This window comes from Fulmarus glacialis, unplaced genomic scaffold (genome assembly GCF_000690835.1).
Source record: "Fulmarus glacialis isolate BGI_N327 unplaced genomic scaffold, ASM69083v1 scaffold19, whole genome shotgun sequence".
NCBI lineage: Eukaryota > Metazoa > Chordata > Aves > Procellariiformes > Procellariidae > Fulmarus > Fulmarus glacialis.
In genome coordinates, this window is record NW_009232386.1 from 112,635 (window position 1) to 120,228 (window position 7,594).

Below are 7,594 nucleotides of genomic sequence, written 5' to 3' on the forward strand. Positions count from 1 at the left end.
CCAGCTCCACAAGAAAAAAGTGGAGCACGGCACAGCATGCAGTTCAGCTTCACCAGCCCTTTGGGTTCACCTCTGCCTTCTCAGTGGTGACCTTTCCACGCCGCCTCCAACGCAGTGAAGCCATGCCTCTTCCAACTTAGTGTCCTGCAGCCTTCAGTCCTCGGTCCGCTGCAGCTCTTTTCATTGTCGGGGATGAGGTACAAGGGTGGACTGGCCTCAGGTCTGATCCTTATGGGGAGGTCCTGTGTTCTTGCTGGTGGAAGATAGATGGCTAATGAGGTGTCAGGAGGTAATGGGCTGAAACACGTTCAGGTGGAGCCCTTGGTCTATCTTTGGAAGAGGAGAGCAGTTTGGTCAATTGGTGGTGGGATTAAGGGAGGACTGCTCACAAAGTCCATTCTTACAGCGAGGAGGGGTGGAAGCTTGCTGGAAGCCACGACTTGGACAGAGGACTACTTGACTACCTGTGTTCAGCCATGACTCTTGGACTGAAGCACTCGGCGGCGTACAGCAGAGGCTGGGAGGACATACACAGCGATACGAGCCTCCGCGGATCTACCAGGAGATGCTCAGGCAGGGCAGCTGACTCCCACATAAACAGAGCTACTGGGTTTGGAACTGAGCAGTGGGAAACCTGAGCAGTGGGAAGGACCATGTACAATGGCTGTTGGCTTTACTTCTTTCTCACCTTTCTTTTTCCCACTGCCACACCTTAGACAGTGGGTGGGATTTTGCTTGAGCTGGGGTGGCTGGCTGCATGTCATGTTACTCCAGTGATTCGCTGCTTCTGAAGTTGCAGCTCCAAATCAGAACAAGGCAGAAGAACAAAACATCAGGAAGGGTTCAGTACAAAAACAAAGCAGCAACAACAAAGCAACAGAGGCAGGTGAAAAGGGAGAGAAAGGGAATGCATTTTCTAGGAAACATTCCCAGTTTCCTCAAAATACTGATGAAAGCCAGATGAAACCCTTGGAAGTTTTCCACAGACTTCACTGGACTTGAGGTCAAATTCCTTTTTCCATGATTGACAGAGTCTTTCCTCTCACAACTCTTGCTCTCATGAAGTGATGAGCTGTCTTTCTGTTGCTTTCAAGCAGGATTGTAGGTGCTCAGCAACATTGAAAACTGGTCCTGTTATGAAAAACTGGTTTGGTGGAATCACTGTGCAGAGAATTCACCTGTTGATGCAGGTATGTAGGTGCAAATTGGGATTTAGCTGATCACAGTTGCTCTGTTTTCCCATTGTGCTGCACGAAACACTGGTGGGAAGGGGATGGTTCAGTCTCCTTGCACGCATAGGGTTTCTGAAACAGGTTTCGTGACATGGGCACTTGTGCTGAACCTTCCACAGTCGCAGGGTGGTTTTGAGTGGCCTCAGTACAAAACAACGCCAGCAGCCAGCCAAGAAACTTGGATTTCATGTTTGAATCTAGAGGGTTTGTCTTCTCCTAACTCCACAGCTTTGTTTCAGAATTTGGGCTTAATCATTAATTTCCATGGGTCTGTGGCCTGCATGCCTGCTGTGCAGTGAGAGACGGGGCTAGACCGATACGCTTCTTTAGGAAAGCTGATAACGTCGCACCGCTTCCCGTTGCTTCCCCTCTGGTACTGAAATACAACCTACGCAAGCCATGAGTGCAGCTTGGTCCTGGGTGGGGACCACACAACTCACTTCTGGGAGGCCCAAGTATGCATTGTTTAATAAACATATAAAAGCAATTTATAATTATCCATTATTGTTAAACTCCACAACACGTAAATATTGGGTTTTTTCCATTGTACAGGTAAGAAAATGAAAGTCTAGAAGAGTGTATGAGCTTCCCCACCTCTCACAGTGGCTTTCTTGCAGAACCAAGAGGAGATCACACTTTCTGTCCCCTACAGCCCTGCTGCACACTCAAGAAAATACCTGTACATGACCGTGCATAGTCCTTCCTAGCTGCCTCCACAAGGTGGGTTTCTCCCTCCCAGATGGTGCTGGAAGCCCCTGTAAAAGCACTCTCTGTAAAAAACACTGCTACTGTTGGAAAATAGCAATGCCACGCTAGGGAAAAAACCCGCATCGGCATTGACCTCGTCTCAGCTCCAGAGGTACTTTGGGAATGATTCTATTTGTGTGCACAGGGGGGAGGCGACGGGGGAAGCAGCCTCCAAACATGATTAAAACATTGTTTTCTGAGAGACGTGCTGTTCTGCCCCGCCAGTTAGCGATGAAAAAGGGCGCTCGGAGCATACGCACCACCAGCACATGAGTCACTCCTAAAAAATCTGTGATTGAAGGAGATTGTCTAGATAGTGCCGCTCTCCCACCGGCAGCAGGCGGTGAAACCTCCGTGCTGTCGCCTCCCCAGCCCCGGCTGTGCGGATCCCAGCCCCGAGCGCGGGTTTTGGCTTTTGGATGGGATAGCGCTGCTCACCTGAACACTGGGATGGTCGGGATCGGGAGCTGCTAAGGCATCTCTCATAAGCCACGGAAACAGCAGTTTTGTGTCCTCAAATTGCATCTATTTGTAGAGAGAAGCATCAAAAAGCATAATATTCCTGCAATAAAGCAAAGATTGTTTTCTTCAGCAAGAAAATATTACTATGTGTTTATGTAGCTTGCTTCCTCCCACAGTATGCTTTGTGAAATCAGTCTATTAAGTGGTTACAAAAACGGAGAAAACTTCAGACCCTCTGAGACTGTCTTTTCTACCTGCAGCACGTGTCGATGTGTGACGTGAGCTCTCTGTTCCGTTGTTTTCCTGGCTGTTGAATAGCAAGGCTCAGTTGCTTGCTTCAAGGTTCTGCATAAGTAACCATGCAGAACGTTTATTTTTTTAAAGGAACTTTCTGTGGTTTAATATTTGAATTTTTACTGGTTTTTGTTTTATACAGCACTCCTTGCTTTTGTAGCTTGGATTTCATGAGAACCCTGAAAAAGAATTATAGCCTTATTACTGCATCTTCTATAGTGAAAGTATATTTCTTATAGAAATCTTGATAGATGTTATAAAGGGACTAGTTTGTTATACTTGTCTTTTGTATGGATCCCATAAGACTTTCAGAAATACGGAACGCAAATGGGCATTTCACATCAAAACATTCCAACTTCATACACTTAAACAACGGACCAAACGCAGCAGTAAGCTGTCCCACTGTCTCATTCCCAAAACAGATATCTGACTCAAATGTTGCTTGTATAGCTAATCACGTCACAGAAACTCTTTGACAGAAGAGCTACCTTGAATTAAATACGCGCTGTCTCTAACTACCTGTGTTGGCAGTACATGTTCTTTTCTATTGCATGCTATTTTTTGAGCCTGGCTTTCCGATAATAAGGATTACACAGTCACTTTGTCATTTCTTACTCTAATGACTTTTAAGCCTATCGGTCAAGTTCTATCAACCTCAGTTTTTAGAGGCCTCCTACATTCGTGGAGGTTCCCTGTAAAGAGGCAGCCCAGGAGAAGAGGGAGAGGTGACAAATGCCCCTTCCCCCTCCCCGCTCCTCCCATCCAAAGGAAAACCTTCAGCGTTCTTTGAATTACGGGCTTAGCACTAGAGATTCAAACAGAAAAGGGCGGGAAAATAGGTGTCCAAAGTGCACTTAAAATAGCTTGTGTTAGGATCTCAAAACACGGGGCAAATACGTAGTTCAGTCTTCTCTGGTGATTCTCGAAGGAGCGTCTTATTTCCCCGCACACAGAGCAAAGCTGGAGCAGCACATGTTAACGTCTCAGGTGAATGAAATGCCTCCTTTCACTCTGTAACTGTCAGCCTCTCCCCTTCTCCCACAATTAGGCAATATTTCCTAGAGGGTGTAACGTTTGCTGAAAGTATTTGCAGTGCCGCGGGTTGCAACACCGCCGTCCTCCCACTCCACGCTGTTCCCTCTGTGACCGGAGAGCTTGGGTTGGGTGGGTTGGCCATGAGAGGTAATCCAGGAAGGCTGAAGGTAAGGCAAGGACAGGATCCTGCCTGGCTCTGCGGGAGCACTGGAGCTAATCAGAGGCATTGTGCCTGAACAGGAAAATACAGAGAATGTTCTTGAAGGTCACTGCGACCGCCAGGGAGGAGTGCCAGAGTGTTCACACTGGCTTGGCACGTCCACATTGGAGGATGAAGGGCCAACCCAGAGGGAGGTTGAATCTAAGCCAAATTCCACCTCCCATCCACTTTTCTCATCCCTTTTGGTCAGGGGGGGTGGGGGAGTTACCACTTAAGAAAACACAGGTTTACTGCTGGATTTTCATTCTTCCTCCCGTGTAGTTTTAATTGTGAGGAGCTGTATGTGTTCCCTGGAAGGGGATCTCTCTCCTCACAGGGCAGATTTCAGCATCTCAGGTGCCGCGGGCAGACGTGGCCGAAGTTTTCTGGGTAGGCCTATGATTGAACTGTTGCGTCTGCAGTTGGAAGCGTGAAAGCCTGGGAGTAAATGCAGACCTTTCCCAGCTTTATCTTCTGATGTTAACCCTGGAGATGACCTACTCTTTGTGCATATCCAGCTGAGGTCACAAAAAAAACCACCTTATTTTTTGCTCCTGCATCTGAAGGACAGAAAAATCTATATAGAGGAATTTAAGGCTACATAAATAGGCCTTTCTATCTTTATATTTTTGACTGAGGCTCCGTAACAGTCAAAATTCTTTATTATGGCTAGTTTGGTAGCACACAGAGGCTGCCTGAAAAAATCAAGGTCCCATTGTTTTAGCCACTTTTCATTGCACTCAGATAATTAATGGTCTAATAAAAACAAAACTGTAAGGGAGGAGAGGCTTCTATAGAAATAGTGATTTGTCAAAGTCATAAAATGGTTCATTTAGTCATAAAGCTGGCAATGGATGCACTCCATTTGGTTAGAACTTTGTTTTGGAGAAACACCCAAAACCATAAAGTTGTTTCTTTTCCATGCTTATGCCAGCATTCTCAGACTCCTGGAAACACTTGTAGGACCTTATGAGGTTTGGGATGAAGAGGGGAATGCAGGACTCTCTCTTCTCTTCTTTCCTTTTCTTTCTTTTCCTTTCCTTTACACTCAATTAATCCCTGGGTTATTGTAGGCTCACCTCACCAGTAGCTGCAGCTTAGTGACACAATAAAACTACTCAAGGGATTCAATAACCAATTATTTATCTTGTAAGATAAATCTCTGCGTTTGGCAGTTATCTCACACTATCATTAGCTTATTCCCCCTTTTAAAAACACGTTTGAATTTATGTCTTTTATATACATCAGTGTCATTTTGTATCAGTGTGAGCTGCGTTTTGACCGCGTCATCACTGCCTTTTTTAATGGCTATAGGTGAGTTTGCAGGTGTGCTTTTGATCACATCTGGCATGCAATTTCCACAGAAACACTCCTCCTCAGCACGCTTTGGCTCAACTCTTGGGTGGTCTCATAGACTGGATTCTGTTTGGATGGAGCTGAACCAGGGAAGGTTCACCCTGTCCCACCAGTAATGTCTGGCACTGAAGATCTGGTGTCCACAGTGCACACGTTTATGGAAAAGATCCACTTCTACTGCAGGGATATATTTGCTGCTGCAGACCTCACCTTTGCACAGAGCAGTTTTGGTTGGCTCTCGAGGGCTGCCGCAGCAGCTGCCTTTGGCCTCCGAGTTGCTCTTCAGAACTTTGCAGAAGGATTTGCCTCTGTTCACTGAAGAAACAGAAGGACTTATGAGGATTTAGGACACTAATTTTGCCCCGTTACCAGTTTTCACAATTCGATTTAGTCTTGGCAAATTTAACAGCACACGCTGCACTGGGCCAACTCCAGTACTGAGCATTAACGAAGTCCAACAAAGTACTGAGCTATGCAAACTCTGCCTCAGCAAGGAAAACTACGTTATGGACAAAGTATATATTTTCACGTTGTCCTATTGGTGATTGTGCACTGGAGAGCATGAAATCGGACTTTCTGGTTTGCTATTCGGAGCAGTGCAAGTGGCAAGGGTGTCTCAAGCAGAGGTGAAGCCCGACCTTTAGAAGACTTGAGGAAAGCCACAGCAGAGTGAGCAAAAATATGCCAGCCAGCAGACGCTCAGAGAACTGGTTTTCCTATTTTTCTGTTACGCAATTCACCTCTGATACACACGCGCCGATTCGCTCAGCAGCCCTCCTGTAACGCTGCCGTTGGATAGCTTTATCTAAAAGCACACACAGCTGTAGAAATCCCTTTGCATTTCTAACCCCAGAACCCCTTGCACGATTACCAACAGTAGCCAGGCAGCTGTTGCTAGGGGATCAGCCTGTGTTCACAGCGCTGAAGGCTTTCCGAGCCTCCCGGGGAAGGCACAACGGAATCTCCATATTCATAAAGCAGAAGCAGGCTGGGTTTCTGAGCCTCCGCTTGCTGTTGCAAATCCAGCATTCTTCAGTCAATGAAATAAGGCAGTCTGTACTCTTCCAGAGCCCAAACCCGCTCCATCACAGGATGGTTTGTTTCTTTAGAAGCTGTTTATGGCCTGACTAGAAGTCAAGTGCAAGTTCTGCGAACTGAAGGCAGGGAGCAGTTAAAGCTCCTCTAAAGTATTTAGAAACTGCTGAGCAAAGGTTAGAATTTCCATTACTTTTTGTTAGCTTAAGATATGGTTTTAGCCCCTGAAAGAAGGGGCTAAAAGGCAAGAAGTTGTGGTTGTATAGAATGCCTCTCTAATCTCTGTGAAGACACGGTACAGTGCGATTTCTCAGTAAGATGCTGAAGCCATTTTGTGTCATCTAATGACAGCAGTGCCGACTTATAAGCGAAACAGCTGTTTGCATCTGCATTATGATATTTGGAGGGATGTTCCAGGCCCTTACCCCAAACACAACGTGGCAAATCCTCAAAGCCTCTTCTCTGAGATCTCATCAGATCACCAAAACTGGGCAACCTGCTGTCATCAGATATACTTTGGTAAAAACACTGAACTGTTAATTGTTGAGTTGTTGCAGAACAAGTAGGTAGTACCTCTTCAGACAAACAAGATGATGCCTAAAATGTTGTTCTTTGATATAAATTCTGGATACAGCAGCACCATCTCTTTATTACCAGCAATCACTGTATGTATTAGTACCTGTTACTAAATACCTGTTAATAAGTAGGTGCTACGGAGACACACATCATTAAACGGCCAGACATAAGGAGGAGGCTTGTCACTTACTGCAGACTTTTCTTTCTACTGTTTTAAGATCCTTTTACTTTGCCAGGAGAGTGTGTAAAATAACTTCCACACAACTTGGTATCTGGATGGAACGGCACAAGCTGTGAGGCCACGGGGTGCATTAATTCCTCACAAGCAGTTATTTGCTCAGTTCGAGTCCTTCAGCCTCACAGGGACAACTGAAAGAGGAAGATAAAACTAAGTATCTCTTCAGCATGATGAGGATTTCTTCATATGTGTTTTTGACATGCTTGAGCCTTGCTCCTTTCCTGACCTGTGCATTCTGAGTGCAGGAGAAAGCACTGCAAGGCTCCTTACTGCAAGTGGACTAGCAAATGCAAACCCACCGGCACATAAAACACCAGTTACCCTTCCTGTTCCCCACTCCACGTGTTCCCTCTTTCTCTGCAGCTCCACCCAGAGCAGCCTTTGCTCCATGCACAGAGCTGGAGTCACGACCCTCACCTA